The sequence below is a fragment of the Centropristis striata genome, chromosome 6 (assembly GCF_030273125.1).
Source record: "Centropristis striata isolate RG_2023a ecotype Rhode Island chromosome 6, C.striata_1.0, whole genome shotgun sequence".
Classification (NCBI taxonomy): Eukaryota; Metazoa; Chordata; class Actinopteri; order Perciformes; family Serranidae; genus Centropristis; species Centropristis striata.
This window is the reverse complement of record NC_081522.1, coordinates 22,662,111-22,679,058: the sequence shown is the minus strand read 5'-3', so window position 1 is coordinate 22,679,058 and position 16,948 is coordinate 22,662,111. Positions and strand designations below refer to the sequence as shown.

At 38.4% G+C, this 16,948-nt stretch overlaps 1 protein-coding gene across 1 annotated transcript in view; it reads left to right on the top strand.

The window, feature by feature from the left end:
* Nucleotides 1–697: 697 nt before the first annotated feature.
* wfdc1 (WAP four-disulfide core domain 1) overlaps nt 698–16,948 on the top strand; it is a 42,716-nt gene continuing 26,465 nt past the window's right edge. The window contains exon 1 of the mRNA XM_059334280.1: nt 698–770. The gene's annotated coding sequence lies outside the window, so the exon portion shown is untranslated. The remainder of the gene's footprint in view (nt 771–16,948) is intronic.

The window sequence follows — 16,948 nt, the reverse complement described above, 5'->3', positions numbered from 1 at the left end:
ATAAATACACTGCAAAAAAGCCAACTTGTATTTTTTGGCCTAAAACAGTGATTTAATTTGGTAAAACTTGGAAATATAAATTACTGACATTTAGGGCAATATTGTAAGTTAGCACAACAAAGGAAGCCAGTTGTCTGCTCAAAAACAAGTTGGTGAGTTGTTGTTACTTATATCTTTAAGTTGGGGTTCACAACAAGGGACAATAGTTCTGCTAACTCTTATTTCTTTGTTGTGAAATTTGGTCATTCGCATCAGCTAGCGGCTAACTGGCGCTAGCGGCTAGCTGATGCTAGCGGCTAACTTATGCTAGCGGCTAACTGACGCTAGCGGCTAACTTATGCTAGTGGCTAACTGATGCTAGCGGCGCTGCTTGTTACAGCTACAAGAGTAGCCATTAGCGTATCAATGCTAACTCAAAATTGTGGTCACAACATTAGCTGACATTTCATAGCGGCGTTACAATCGTGCCAGAGAAATTCAGAGTTGAGCAAACTCAGAGACAAAACTTAAAATATTTAGTTTAATTGTCCAACTTAAAATTCTATCGAATTTTGTTGCCTTGAAATTTTGAGTTCACCCAACTTTTCTTTTTTTGCAGTGCTGTATCAAAACTGCAGATCACTCACACACACTTTTCCATTTAGGATTCTTTGTTGACAAGATGAGTGATTATGGATCAGGTTTCCTCATGTGAGTGGCTCTCATCGTTTCTGCTCTGCTCCTCCATCAGATGAACAGGTGGGGTCAAAGGTCGACCACCAAGAACAATGGTATGCATATGGACAAGATGCAAAAGTGTGAGAGTTGATGTCAAAGAGTTGGACATGAATGAAGGAAAATGTGTTTCTTTTGTTGACAGGCTGAATCAGTGTTTCTTTCTGAATGGGGAATGGTTTTATTCTGTCTATTATCAATGGAGAAACACTGGAGAGGAAAACAATGTTCTGTAATTAAAGCAGGATCAAGTGTTTTTACAAACCCGAGGAACTGTGCAAAAATTATCAGAGGGAGGGTCAAAGCAGTGCATTAATTATTATTTATATTTGAATTGCTACTGATGGGATCAGTTTTGAAAGCCTGTTTTCAGTCAGACTGTACAAAATATGGATGTCACCCATAGGTTTGTGAAGAGCCACTGCAAAGCTCAGTGTGAGTGATCTTCACACGCCTCCTAATCCCCGGCTAATCCACAAATGAGCAAAGTAGCAGCACAGTGGTGAAGCTGTAGCTGTTTTTTGTAGTACGCTGCAAACATGTTTATTCCAGCTGTAAAGTTGCTCAGTGGGGATTGACTCATTTTTGGTGCAAGCCTCAAGTGGCTTTTTAAAGGAACTGCTAATCCATGTCGGCTTCATTTTCAGCCCAAGAAGTTGCAGCTTGGCTTTCATTCAAGGGAAGATTAGAAAACACATTATTATTGACCAAACTGAAACTTTGTTTTATGTATTTGCCTTTACGTACGAAAGCAACTTCCATTACTTTCGAAACAAAACCTAAATGGTGGAGTAGCAGTCAGTGAAGTGGCTGAAATATTGGCAAAATATAATAAATGTGCTCATTTCATCTTAACCTCCGTTGCAGATAAGATATTTTTGTTTAACCCTTAATAGGGCACTTATTGAAATACTTGCAAATTCCAAATTTCAACCCTAGAGAATATTGGAGGGTATTACATAATGCCAGAATGTGTAAAAATAATAATTAAAAAAAAACATACGAAAATAATATTTTGAGAAAAAAAATTTCGAGATTAAAGTGGCAAATCTACGAGAAAAAAGTGTGCAGATTTATATGATTTAAAGTGGCAAATCTACGAGAAAAAAGTGCAGATTTATATGATTTAAAGTGGTGAATCTGGGAGAAAAAAGTTGCTTTTTTCCCAACTTTTTCCTCTTAAATCTGCAACTTTTTTTGCGCAGATTTGCCACTTTAAATCTCTTGAATCTGCAACTTTTTTTCTTGTAGATTTGCCACTTTAATCTAGTAAATTTGCAACTTTTTTCTTGAAATATTACCAGAAGTTACCAAATATAGTTCTTTGCTTTGATAAAGGGTTAAGCCTGGGTACTTCATCTTAGATTCTACAACTTTCTCTCTTTTAGTTTGTTCTGTCTGTCAAATACATTTTACTGTCGCATTTTAGGTGACTTGAGGACAAAGTTTTAACAATCCCTGTTCATGTTGACCACTAGCTCACTTTCTGAATGTACTAAACTGTAGTAACATAACAAACTGTAGATACTTAATTTGTTAGGAATGTGACAATCAAATTATCAAATTCAAGTGTTGATTCAAAAGCAGGAGCATGTTTTACACATCCTGTGTTGAAGTCACACTTTGTCATTGGATGTGTCTCTTTATGGCAGTAGTGTCTTTTTTTTTTCAAACTTTATTGCACAATACTATAATTACAAGTTCAATCAAGAATCTCCACTATGCATTCCCCCCAAAAAATACAAAGAACAAAAACAAAATTCTGCAAGGCAAAGAGTTAAATAAACAACAAAACTATCATCTCAGTAAGTCAAGTGGACACAGACACAAACTCCAAAAGAGATATAAAAGTATAAAGATAAACTATGAAATTAGAAAATAAAATAAATAATAAATACAGGCAACAATACAGACAGATCTTCTTCAGCGCTGAGACAACCCCTCTCACCACACCACTCACTTTATGGCAGTAGTGTCATGTTTGGATGAATGCTTGGTTGCAGAGAGTGAAAATGTGACTGTGGCTCCCTCCTGTGAGCAGGAACTGGTATTGCATTTACAGCTTTAACAATTGCAGGACTAGCAGAGGAATCCAGATATTTTACTACAGGGAGGATTGGGGAATTTACAGATTTAGACCAAACAACCAAATTACAGTAAATTGCTTGAGATTTTTGGTTCAGTGCTCAAACTGAATAAAGTGTCTATTGCTGCAGAAAGTACAGCACAATATATGAAGCATGCTCCCATTACCTTCCAGCAGATCTGAAAAACATGCAAAGTGTTAAATTACATTGCTGAAAAAACAAAGTAAGTTCTAAATGGTTCAGTGAATTTCTTTCCAAGTTCAATCCCAATGTGGGCTGAAACCCAGTGAGAAAAGCTTTTCTTCATTTTCTTCCTCTGCTGCAGAATGTTTGGTATGTGCAACCATCAAGAAAACTAGCTTTCATAACCCCAAACTAACAAGAGGCTCCAGATAAACATCTTCAACCTGGTATAATACAAATAATAACAAGTGTAAATAAACATGTCACTCTGCATCAATCTGCAATAACAAACTCCAAACCAAGGTTTACAAAGTGTCCCACACTGGAATCCCCCCCCCCCCCCCCCCCCCCCCCCCCCCCCTCCACTAAACTACACACAGACATACATACATACACACACACACACACACACACACACACACACACACACACACACACACGATCATAGGCACATACACACAGCAGAGGAAAGAGACTGCAGAAAAGAAAACTTGCCACAACAAGAGAGCTGGTCACAAAATACCACAAGCCTTTGATCTGCCAGACAGGAACAAAGACATAATCCATGTTTCATAGAAACTCTACATGAAAACCAAACACACACACTCAAACACAAAGACACACACACTGTATGCTGTCGTTGACTGCCAAGAGAGAGTACAGGCCACCTATTTTCAGGGAAAAAGAGACTGCTGGTTTAAAATGATCAGAATCAATCGACTGAACCCAAAATCTACTTACTTGATACATGAGTACCTTATTTACATGCGGTTCTGTGCTGCATATTAAATTATTAACATGTCTGACTCAGCAGTAAAATACATGCAGTGGATATTTTTATTGATTGAGGTAATAATTGATACTGAAATACTGACTATAATGTCACAATAAATGTTCCTTCCTGACTTTGAAGAATGTGTAAAGTGAACTTTAAGTGGCATATTATGTATAAGTTTGGAGCATTCTTCTAGATCAGTAGTTCTCAACCTTTTTGAGTCGCGACCCCCAATTTAACATGCATGTTGTCCGCTACCCCCGCTCACTGAACACAATCTCACACGCACAGTTCAGATCACCCAAAAAAGAAACAAAATGACCACAAAAAGACACAAAATGACTAAAAAAAGAAACAAAATGACAAAAAGACACAAAATGACCCAGAAAAGACAAAAAATGATCAAAAAAGGCACAAAATTACCAAAAAAAGACACAAAATGATCAAAAAAAGACACAAAATGAACAAAAAAGATACAAAATGACCCAAAAAAGGAACAAAATGACATATAAAGACACAAAATGACCAAAAACCCCCCCAAAATGACCAAAAAAAGACATTAAATGACCAAAAAGACAAAAACAAATTAACACATGAACACTTTAAGACAGTGGAGACAGAGCTGACTTCCAAAATGATATGGCGACCCCCAGAAATCATCTCGCGACCCCAATTGGGGTCCCGACCCCAAGGTTGAGAATAGCTGTTCTAGAGGAGTACTAGTCAGCCTTCCAAGAGCCAATCAATAGCTGTATAAAGCCTTCTGTGACTCTGTGGGAGCTTTCCCAAGTTTGGAAAAAAAAAATGTTTTAAATCCTGTGAGATCACTGTGATGTCATCAAAAATTGGGCTCAGTGGATCCACAAGAACCTCACATTTACTGTCATACCAAATGTATGCAATTCCAACTTTAGAGGACCCCAGTATGCACAAATAGTACACCATTTTTAGAAAAGGCAAAAATCACATACTTGTATTGCATGTAATAAAAAATGCCCCAAACTGCATGGGATTGGCATAAAGTGGATATGTCTAGAAAGGGGAGACTCATTGGTACCAATAGAACCAACTGACTAACTTTAGAATGTTATTTGCATACTGATCTCCCTTCAAAAACATCAATATAAGGTGTTTGTACATGCAGCAAAATACAACTCACATTTACCTTTTACACCAGGCGGCAACCTCCGGGTCTGAGCAGGGAGGCAAACCAGGAAGTGCCTTAAACTGCATTCTACTGAAAATTCCAGCAGGGGGCGCTGAGTGTGGGTGCTAAAACATTTCTGTCAATTAATTTCAATGCAAAATGAGAAAACCTCTTACTTGATTTATTTGAAACCTGGTCTCACAGGAATCCGTGAAATAGCCACGGATTCGCTTAACTCAAAATCTGTGGAATAGCCACGGAATCACTCAAATTTCCGTGAAACTGACACGGATTTCGCTTCAATGCAAGTTAATGACAGTCATATCCCGTGGCTATTCCATGGATATTTGTTCCTATTGGTTTGTTCCAAGTCACGTGACTTTCAAGGTCCCGGCGGTCAGAATAAAAAACATGGCGGACAGTTCTCTCATTTTTAGTGAAAAAATCAATATTTTGACTTAGTTTCTGCATAAAAATGGATTTTGATCACATTTCTAGCGAGAAATATATGTTTTATTTTCTAAATATTCACTCAGTGAATGTACATAATCACTTTCTATGTTTGAGGAGGAAGGATCCCACCAAGGAAGGATCCTTGACTTTTGGATGCAGCCAATGCTTACAACAGACAGTCCACAAACCAATGGGTGACATCACAGTAACAACATCTATTATTTATACAGTCTATGTTTCACACTGACCTCCGTCGCCATCTTGTGGACGTAGTAGTTACGATCAACAGCGATGCAGAGTTAAGTAACAGCTGTTACACTTAGCAGGGGTGGTGGATGCGTAGAAACAAACGGCAGACTTTCAGGAGAACAGGGTTGTGTCCCATGTGAAAACAAAAGTAAATAACTTTTTACGTAACTTCTGTCTTTTACGTCACTTCTGTGACTCACATCACCCTCGAAACAACTTCACTTCCAGCGTTTACATACATTTATTTACTGTTTAAACTGTCTTTTATAGTGCCTTACCACAATTTTTTTCCCCCTAAACATAGGTAAGTAGTTTTGTAGCATAAAATTCACTGAAATTGGTGGTCGGTAGCGTAGTGGGTTACGCAGGCGCCCCATGTGTAGAGGCTACAGTCCTCGCTGCAGCTGGCCCCGGTTCGAGTCCCGCATCGGACGGCCCTTTACTGCATGTCATTCCCCTTTCTCTGCCCCCTGTTTCCTGTCTCTCTTCAGCTATCCTGTCCATTAAAGGCATGAAAAAGCCCAAAAAAATACATAAAAAAAAAAAATTCACTGAAATTGCAGCCTTTTTTTTTTTTAATTGCGAACCATACGTGTATGTGTATGTATGTATAATGATGTGTGTGCTTAGAACACGCACACATTTTGACAAACACTCATATGTGTTGTTATGGGTGGTATTGACAAACGTCTATTCCTTTCGTTTAGGTTGTGGATCTTGTTGGTTAGTTGACAAGACTATATTGCAGACCTGGGCATTGGGCGGCCCGCGGGCCACATCCGGCCCGTTGGCTGTCCTTGTCCGGCCCGCGTGAGGTTACCAAGAAATTAGAAATCAATATAACCGCAGTGCTTTTATTTTGAAAAAAATAGCAAACATTATCATTAGCACTAGAGCTAACAAGCACTTTTACTATAGTTAAGACAACAAATATAGCCACTAATATGTATGACAGAATAAAATAAACTTTAACAAACCTTGTGTCCTGTCAGCAGCCACTATGGAAACCTTTTGATAGCCTACTTTATATCAACTTTATATGAATTACTACGCACTCGTTATTATTTACCGTTCGTTTTTTCATTTAACCGTTCTACCGGTTATTTCCTGTCACTACCTTTCAAAATTAAAGCACCCGTTTTACACTGGACGACACCTTTTCAAAATAAAAGCATCACAACATTGTAAAACACCTTAAAATTTGTACAAACATGAAAAAACAAGCTTTTTACAGTTGTGTTTAAAATAAATGGAAAACTGATATAGTGATTGGAGTATTTACTACTTTTTACTGCTATATTTGATTTACTCCACATTAACAGTCTTATCATAACATGTGTTCCTATCAGTAGCAGCTCAAAATCAGATAATTTACTATATTTTATAAATCGATTACATTAATATTGAGCAGAATTTATTTCCGAGTTTTGGTCCGGCCCCTGCAACCTTCGTGGTATATTGACATTGTTTATACCAATTTCAGTTAGTTTCAAATTATACCAGTAAATTCACTGTAGCATTAAAGCGCAAGCTGCAGTCTCTGAAAGTCAGAGGGGGGTTCGGGCTTAAAATTATAGGTTTGCTTGCCCAATGCATGTGTGTATGTGTAAGATATCCTCGTGAATTGGTCGTATGATATTTTACCAAATCGACCACTGTCTTAAACACATGGATGTGAAACTTTCATCATCAACTCCAAGAGAAAGAGCTTTGAAGTCTAACTGGACTTTTTAAAGGGAGCCTACCTATTCACTTTGACCCCACAGTGGAACCCCTGGGCTAAGGGTCGCTATAGAAACAGCTGAAATAGTTTTTCTTTTCTTTTTTTTTTTCTTTTTAGCCGACCTTGCTCCCAGGGGTCATGTTGAGGAATGCTGCACAGCTACCTGAGTTCAAAGCGCTCGGTAGTCGGATGAGGAAGAGGAGAGGTGGGAAGAGAAATAGGAGGGAGAGGAAAAGGGAGAAGCAGGAGGGACAGGAGAGGGGAGAAAAGAGAAGATAGCTGCATGTGAAAGAGGAGAAACCAGCTGGGAGAAAGTTGAGAGAGGAAAACATGAGGGAAACTGAAGGAGGAGCACAAGAGGGGAGGGGAACAGTAGGCAAGCTACAGTAGGAAAAAGGCAAAGGAAAATAAAAAGAGCTGAATGTGAAGAAAGAGAAGGCCAGTGACAGAAAAGTAGCAATTACTGAATACTATAGAAACCTTCAGAGGATGAAGGAGAATGATACAGGAATGAAATAGTCATGAATGGGAAGCAGTTGAGATCAGACATGGTTCCAACCTCCTCGCTGATTAGAAGAAAAGAGACAGATGTGGTGGTAATGAGAAATGATTAGTGTAGCTGCAGGGGGTTTAGCTTAATGAGCATTACTAGCCACCAGACCCACACACCACCACCACCGCCACCGCCACCGCAGGCAGAAATGCATGTTCAAACAGGTTACTGCATCACACATGGACAGTTTGGTGGCCTGAGGTGATCCTCGTTTTGAAAAGTATTTTTTGCTTGTTTCCAGATTGCAATTCATAACCAGCTTAACCACAGGAGCAGAGGCGCTCCCAGGCGATTTTGTGTCTATCAGGGAATCACTTGGTATCAACCATGTTGTGATATCTTGTGTAGAAGGGGTCCCTTGAACTCTAATGATGACCTAATGATATCTGAATGGTTCTATGGGTTCTCCCCTGTACAGACATGCCCAATTTATTCTAATCCTATGCAGCTTTGGGGAGAAAAACTCTAAACACTTGTCTTGAGATGTGAGCAGGTGTGAGCCTAGAGTTTTCCGTAAGTCTTTTCCAAATCTTTTCAAAGTCTTCTGATGTATAGGTAGCATAACATGGTGTATTGAAGTTTTTCTGCATCCTAGGGTCCCTAAAAGCCTTGAAATTGCATAATTGCACACACAATGCTGAACTGCTTCTCAAATCATCTTCAGGATGCCAATTTTCAGATGATGTACACCAGGGTTCCCCAAACTACGGCCCGCGGGCCACTTCCGGCCCACCAAAGCAATTGGGGTGGCCCACTTAACTATCCCAAACAATCCCTCTAAACAGGGCCTGTTTTTTTTAAAATGTATTATATATTTATTTATAAAATATCCACATGTAATGATTAAGGTAGGCGTTCTAATTAAAACTGACCTTAGTTGTGAATTATTTACAGTAGCAGCTAATTTCCCCCTCCTCACACAATGGTATATTCTGATCTACGTGATGCCAAGCCGTAAGCGGCAAGTTTTGGCGGGCAAGCCAAGCTAACGGAAGAGAGTCGGTCAACAAAATGTGGAAACGGAAAATAGATTCTGAATGCAGAATCTATTTTCACCTGTACCTGTTACAAAATCATTGTTAACTGGCATCAGCTTGTGTTTTCATTTTCTACAAAATAAAAGGAATATCTGTGGTACTTCAAATAAACATGTGAAGACTTTTTCTTACTTTTTTGCAAACCAACAGGTGGTGCCAAGGCCAACAAATGATCGTTATATTTACACAATAACACTGGTGGTCACTTTGGCCCATATCATTTCCTGTTATAGACTGACCCCGGCCCCCATCACAGAAAGAAAAGTTGATGAGGCCCCCACCGAAAAATGTTCGGGGACCCCTGATGGACACCATTTCTATGTGGCATCTCCTATTGACCTGCTATCTCCTCCTCATTACCCCCTCCCCCTCTAAAAAGTAAAAAAAAACCTCTATGTGGGTCTCAGACGGTTAATTTGTCTGAGGACAGCAAATCAGTTCAGCCTCCAGAATGAAGCCAATGAATGAATGAATGTGCCTAGAATAATCTTTTATAGGTTCAATGTGTTTTTATTTAGAGTGGCTCCCTTTCCAAGATCAGCAAATTATTTCAGTTTGTGAGATTTTGGCAGTTTAAGCGATACAAGCTGAACAGACTTCAGAGGTGAGAGGCAGAGAGAAATCAGGTAGATGTTTGGAACACCTCTTTGTCATTTCTCACACTACTCTTTCTCTCTTTATCAACCGATTCTCATTTCTTCTTTCCTCCATATTCTTGTTTTCTTCCTTCTCCCCCTTGATCTTACTCATCTTCACATTTTTCCACACACCAGTGCCAGCTCGCTTCTTTAAACAGCTGTCCCACTTTAACTCATCATGTTCATTGTGTTGGAAAATGGCATCATTTGAAGCACAAAAACACTACAAAAAAAGCCAACTTGTATTTTTTTTCCCTAAAACTGATTTAAGTTGGTAAAACTTGGAAATATAAATTATTGACATTTAGGGCAATAATGTAAGTTAGCACAACAAAGGAAGCCAGTTGTCTGCTCAAAAACAAGTTTGTGAGTTGTTGTTACTTATATCTTTAAGTTGGGGTTCACAACAAGGGACAATAGTTCTGATAACTCTTATTTCTTTGTTGTGAAAAGAGGTGAAATCGGTGAAATTCAGTCATTAGCGAAAGCTAGCGGCTAACTGATGCTAGCGGCTAACTGATGCTAGCGGCGCTGCTTGTTACAGCTACAAGAGTAGCCATTAGCGCATCAATGCTAACTCAAAATTGTGGTCGCAACATTAGCTGACATTCATAGCAGCATTACAATCGTGCCAATTCAGCACATTGCAGAAGTAAGGATTAAAAGTTATTACAATGTAAAATTATAAGTACAAAAATCTGAATTCAGAGTTGAGCAAACTCAAAAACAAAACTTAAAATATTTAGTTTAATTGTCCAACTTAAAATTTTATCGAAGTTTGTTGCCTTGAAATTTTGAGTTCACCCAACTTTTCTTTCTTTGCAGTAAAGGCAATAATATATCATATTTCAGACATCACAAATGTATGTTTTTAAAAAGGCAAAAAGGTTGTGGTACATTATCAGATTGCATTACCAGTGTAGAAACAGTGTTTCCACATCTCCGCTGATGTTTCTTGTTGATAGTCTGGTGAAGTGGAGCGGATGGCGCCAGTAATACTCTCTTTGTCTCTTAATAGCCAAATAAATCCACAACACAATCTTTTTCTTTGCATGCAGCAATACTGTGTGTGTGTGTGTGTGTGTGAGTTTGGGCCGTGGGATAAAACTGAAAACACACAAACTGTACAAATAAGACAAACACACACTCATCGCTGACTAAAACAGTCATTAAGTCAGAGATTTATCTGCCCTCTTCAGCTGCTCCAGGTTTATATTCTATCAGACATGCATTAAAAACCAAATGCTGAGGTGCAGCTGGTGCCCACAGAACTTCTTAAATGAGAAACAGAGCAAAGTAGACCTTTATTGGTGTTGATATACAGCACATCACGGGGAGAAAATTAGTTTCGAATGAACTATGTGAGTCTGTAAAGCACAGTGCACGATGAAATCATATTAGAACAAATACAGATGTATGATCAAGTAAAGCACTGCAAAAAAAGAAAAGTTGGGTGAACTCAAAATTTCAAGGCAACAAACTGCGATAAAATTTTAAGTTGGACAATTAAACTAAATATTTTAAGTTTTGTTTTTGAGTTTGCTCAACTCTGAATTCAGATATTACTTATAATTTTACATTGTAATAACTTTTAATCCTTACTTCTGATAACTTCTGCAATTTGCTCAATTGGCACGATTGTATGAAATGTCAGCTAATGTTGTGACCACAATTTTGAGTTAGCATTGATACACTAATGGCTACTCTTGTAGCTGTAACAAGCAGTGCCGCTAGCATCAGCTAGCCGCTAGCATCAGTTAGCCGCTAGCATCAGTTAGCTGCTAGCTTTCGCTAATCACCGAATTTCACCGCTTTCCCGCATTTCACAACAAAGAAATAAGAGTTAGCAGAACTATTGTCCCTTGTTGTGAACCCCAACTTAAAGATATAAGTAACAACAACTCACAAACTTGTTTTTGAGCAGACAACTGGCTTCCTTTGTTGTGCTAACTTACATTATTGCCCTAAATGTCAATAATTTATATTTCCAAGTTTTTCCAACTTAAATCACTGTTTTAGGCAAAAAAATACAAGTTGGCTTTTTTTTCAGTGAGTCTGTTAGCACAATTAAAGTGGTATTCAGTGTAAAGTAAGTATTTGTAATGGGTCATACTGCATATGGGTTGAGAGGTTAGAGTCTTTAAGTGCAACTTTCACCCTCGCCAAATCCAGCAGCCTAGATCAAACCAACCAATCACAGCTGACCCCTGACCTCTCAGGCTGACCTCTGACCCCAACTGACAGCCCTGATTTGGAATGAATGGCTTTGACAGGCTTCTGCTTCAGGATTCAGCATACTGACACAAGAGCAGCCCACCAGAGTTGTGAGCTAATAAACATTAAAGCGACAATAAAATGATTCCTTGATCACCTTTTTAGCTGGCTTTGTGCATAGGCTACATGAAAATGCCCAAACATACCATAATAACTGCACTTTGGGGATAAAAACAGTGCTGCTCAGTCTTCTTTAGTCCTAACTGAGATGTGACACAATTATTGAATGCATAACCATAAATCAGACACACTGCAAAAAAAGAAAAGTTGGGTGAACTCGAAATTTCAAGGCAAGTTGGACAATTAAACTAAATCTTTTAAATTTTGTTTTTGAGTCTGCTCAACTCTGAATTCAGATTTTTGTCAACTCAACTGTAAGTTACTAACTTATAATTTTACATTGTAATAACTTTTAATCCTTACTTCTGCTAACTTCTGCAATGTGCTGAACTGGCACGATTGTAACACCGATATGAAATGTTAGCTAATGTTGCAACCGTAATTTTGAGTTAGCATTGATACGCTAATGGCTACTCTTGTAGCTGTAACAAGCATCGCGCCACTAGCGTCAGTTAGCCGCTAGCGTCAGTTAGCCGCTAGCATCAGTTAGCTGCTAGCATCAGTTAGCCGCTAATTCGGTCATTAGCGATAATGACCGAATTTCATCGCTATATGATATAAATATATAAAATAAATACATTTATTTATTTATTTATTTATATAAAATATACATTTTTTTTTGTGAAATGTCTCTTTAATTTTTTGATGAATCATCATTGAATTATGTACAGAATCTTGGTCCCCAGAAGATGATTTCAAACAACTTTGGTTAATTTGTTAAACTAGCAAAACGAATGTGCTTATCTTTGTATTCTGTATTCTTTGTATTACCTATAAACATTGTCACAACCATTTGAAGCTTTTCAACCTAAAATAAATGGGTTTAGAATCCAAACAGTTGATTTATAGCTGGACCCAAAAAACAGCAGTTTTTTCTTGACTTGAAGTGCAACCGTGAACAGTGGGCGTATCATATTCTACAGGTTGGAAAGAGCATGCAGTGGTCTTATTATTTGTTGGTCCATGCTTGTTTTTGGATAAAACAAATTTTTGTAATAACAGAACAAAAGTTTGCTAAGAAACCTACACAAGAACCAGAGCTAACTTGGTTTCAGCCAGAAATAATAACAGAAGCAACCATTATCAATCATAGGTGTATACACTCAGACATACAGTAGACGCAATAAATGCATACTGTATATGTATATTACACCTCGTAAATATTTTGAGTACACAGACACAGAAACCACACACTATCAAAGCATTTGCATAAACCTCTGTCCACAAACCGCACATATTCTGTCCAGATGTGCAAGCTGGACTTCATTATGTAACATATGCCACACATACCGCCATTTAGCTGTATAAAACCATACTTAATGTGATCGTATAATCGTCCCGTGTGTCTGAGAAGCTGTCCTGACTGCTGAGCCAGATCCATCTCTGGCTAGCTACCAACTATTACGCCATGAATGAGACTGGAATTAATCTTGATCATCAGAGTCGAAGCCCCCTGAGACTCACAGACACTCCACCCTGCAGAAACAGCTACAATGCATCTTTGAGTCCAGAGAAGGCCTCTCAGATGAAAGGAATTTCTATTTTTTTTTTTGAGTGCAGAGTCATGGACACTTCATGGGCAGGCTTTATCTCCGAGGTGTTCCTTCCTCTCCTCTTTTTCCAGTTATATATAACTTTCAGAATTTGCATTTTGTTCTTATTTACAACTGTATGAATGGAAGCTGTGTCCAGACTGAATGCCATGTCTAGTTTAGTGTTGGAAGTAGTTTTGTGTATCATTTTGTGTGTTACAGCAGTAGTTCTCAACCTTTTTGAGTCGCGACCCCCAATTTAACATGCATGTTTTCTGTGACCCCCGCTCACTGAACAGAATCTCACACGGACAGTTCAGATCACCCAAAAAAGAAACAAAATGACCAAAAAAAGGAAACAAAATGACCAAAAAAGACAGAAATTGACCACAAAATGATCAAAAAAGACACAAAATGACCAAAAAAAACACAAAATGACCAGAAAAAACGCAAAATGACCAAAAAAAGACACAAATTGACCACAAAAGACACAAAATGACCAAAAAAAAGACACAAAATGACCCAAAAAAGAAACAAAATAACCAAAAAAACCCACAAAATGAATTAAAAAGACACAAAATTACCAAAAAAGACACAAATTCACCACAAAATGTCAAAAAAAGACACAAAATGACCAAAAAAGACACAAAATGACCAAAAAACAAACACAAAATGACCAAAAAAAAGACATTAAGTGACCAAAAACACATTCACACATGAACACTTCAACACAGTGGAGACAGAGCTGACTTCCAAAATGATTTGGCGACCCCCAGAAATCATCTCGCGACCCCAATTGGGGTCTCGACCCCAAGGTTGAGAATAGCTGTTACAGTACAGTGTGTGTGTGTGTGTGTGTGTGTGTGTGTGTGTGTGTGTGTGTGCACGCTTTAAATTGTTGTATCCGTAGGCTGGAATGTGTAAATGTGGAATGTTTCACCCCTCGTCCTTTTCATGAATGCAGTTGTTTAGTTTATTGAATATTCATGTGTACATTCCAGATTTAGGAAAGAGGCACGATATGGATGATGTATTTGAGTACATGTCTGGAAATATTAGCACCCTGTCTACCACTGGAAACTGTGCAGCTGCACTTTTTTCCCCATTACTTGTGGAAGAAATGCAGATAACTCAGGGTGTGGAACAGTTCATTCAAAAAAAAAAAATCATGACAAGATAATTCAAAACAGAGCTGAATATTGTTTTTATTCTGGTGGATTTCTTTCTGCTCCAACATACCAGGCCCATCCAAAATCTAACACACATTTCTGCCTTTGTAGCAATGGTTTAAGTAGATTTTCCATATTTGTCCCCCCATTTTAAAGCAAATCAGCTTAACCCTTTATCAGGCAAAGGACCATATTTGGTAACTTCAGGTAATATTTTGAGAAAAAAGTTGCAAATTTACTAGATTAAAGTGGCAAATCTACAAGAAAAAAAGTCGCAGATTTAAGAGATTTAAGGTGACAAATCTGCTCGAAAAAAGTCGCGGATTTACAAAAAAAAAGTGGGAAAAAAGCAACTTTTTTCTCGCAGATTCACCACTTTAAATCTCATAAATCTGCGCTTTTTTTCTCGTAGATTTGCCACTTTAATCTAGTACATTTGCAACTTTTTCCTCAAAATAATACCTGAAGTTACCAAATATAGTTCTTTGCCTGATAAAGGGTTAAAATATTAAAAAGTCTGACCAGTTGGATAGCAAGTGGGATTCGTGGGATCATAAGAGAATCCACCTTCATGCTTTTTGTTGTTGTGAAGAAGTCGGACAAGTCTCTCAGACTTATCAGTGGTTCAGAAAAGTCATGCTGTTCATTCAAATCATTCACATCGGCTGCTAAAGAGGTTATAGATGCTGCGATAGCTTCGGTTATATCACAACTCGAAGCCCCTTTCCAGTTCCCAATGACCGCTTTTCAGTCAGTTCTGTAACAACGGTCTGGCTTTTTATTTTTTTTAAATCAGCTGAAGAAGTTGTTTCAACCAACTTGTGACATTAATGTTAGCTAAATTAGCTAGCTTAGCCTGCTTACTGCAGTTCAGTTAGCAAAAACAGCAGTTGGCAGCTAGAAAGAAGAAGATGTTATTATTTACCTCTGTCAAATTACTGAAAATTTTGAGTGGTTAATCTTTCCCTATTGTCCCTGTTGAAGCTTGACTGATGTAGCACGAGTAACTAAATGGGACAGAGCTTAGCGAACATTTCCCAAACACCAAGGCACCTCTGCACCATAATGCCAAACATCAGTAATGGACAGGCTCGTCTCACATATTCATTCATGCAGTCTCTTCCACTATCTCTATACCTCCCCCTTTTCTGTTCTCTCGTTTTTCTCCCACTCTAACTCTTTACTCTGTCTTTTGTGTAAGTGAAGCCGGGGCCTCCCAGTGACATGAGCCCTGCTCCTGTAAAACTAATAATGACTGAGATTTGTGCGGGCTTAGCATTCTTTCTCCCTTTCAGTGCAAGACACTGAGAGTGGAGTCAGGGGAGGGGGGTGGAGGGTGGGAAAGGTCTAGTGGTAAGGTGGTGGGGGGGTGAGACAGGGAGGGAGATGTCCTAGTTTGAGAGGGTGCAACTTGGGAAGTTGTGAAAAAGTAAAACAGAGAGGGCCCCTTTCCCTGCAACACGCCACATGCTTTCATTTTTTATGGGTCAATGGTGCTCAAATCTCACTTCATCCTCTGCAAACATATTATAAACAGACATATGAATGCACATGGACACATTCACACACATGCAGGTGTGTTCAAGGTTCAAGGTTCCCTCCCATGCTGTCATATACACTACCGGACAAAAGTTTTAGAACACCACAATTTTCCCATTTTTTTATTGAAATTCAAGCAGTTCAAGTCCAATGAACAGCTAGAAAGGGTCCAAAGTTAAGTGTTGAACTGCCAGAGGTAAATAAAAAAGGTAAGGTTAACCAAAACTGGAAAAGAATGTACATTTCATAATTATAGAAAAAGGCGTTTTTCAGGGAACAAGAAATGGGTTAAAAACTTAAAGCAGTTCTGCAGCATCGGAGGTTGATCAAGCCTTGAAAGTTGCTAAGTTGCTACCAATTCCTACAGGTGTCCCAACTTTTCTTGATGACTTACAACCTACAAGTTGCTACACATTTAAGGGAACTTCTGCAACAGAGTTGGGAAGAACTTTCTGAAGAATATTTGATTTCCATTGAGTGTGTTCAGCTGTTCTATCTGTTAAGGTGCTACTTCGATGAGTCAACAGTTTAGAATACATTTTCCTTAATAAACTGATTCTATGATTTATTTTTTAACTTAAATTGTTTATTTGTTATATGCATTAATTTCAGAGTACACTGAGACATTAAACTGCATCATTTTCAATAAAATTCTGGAAAAGTTGGAGTGTTCTTAAACTTTTGACCAGTAGTGTAAATCAGGCATGTCCTGTCCCTAAGAAAAAAAATCAGGAATGTAAACACGGATGTTGGAC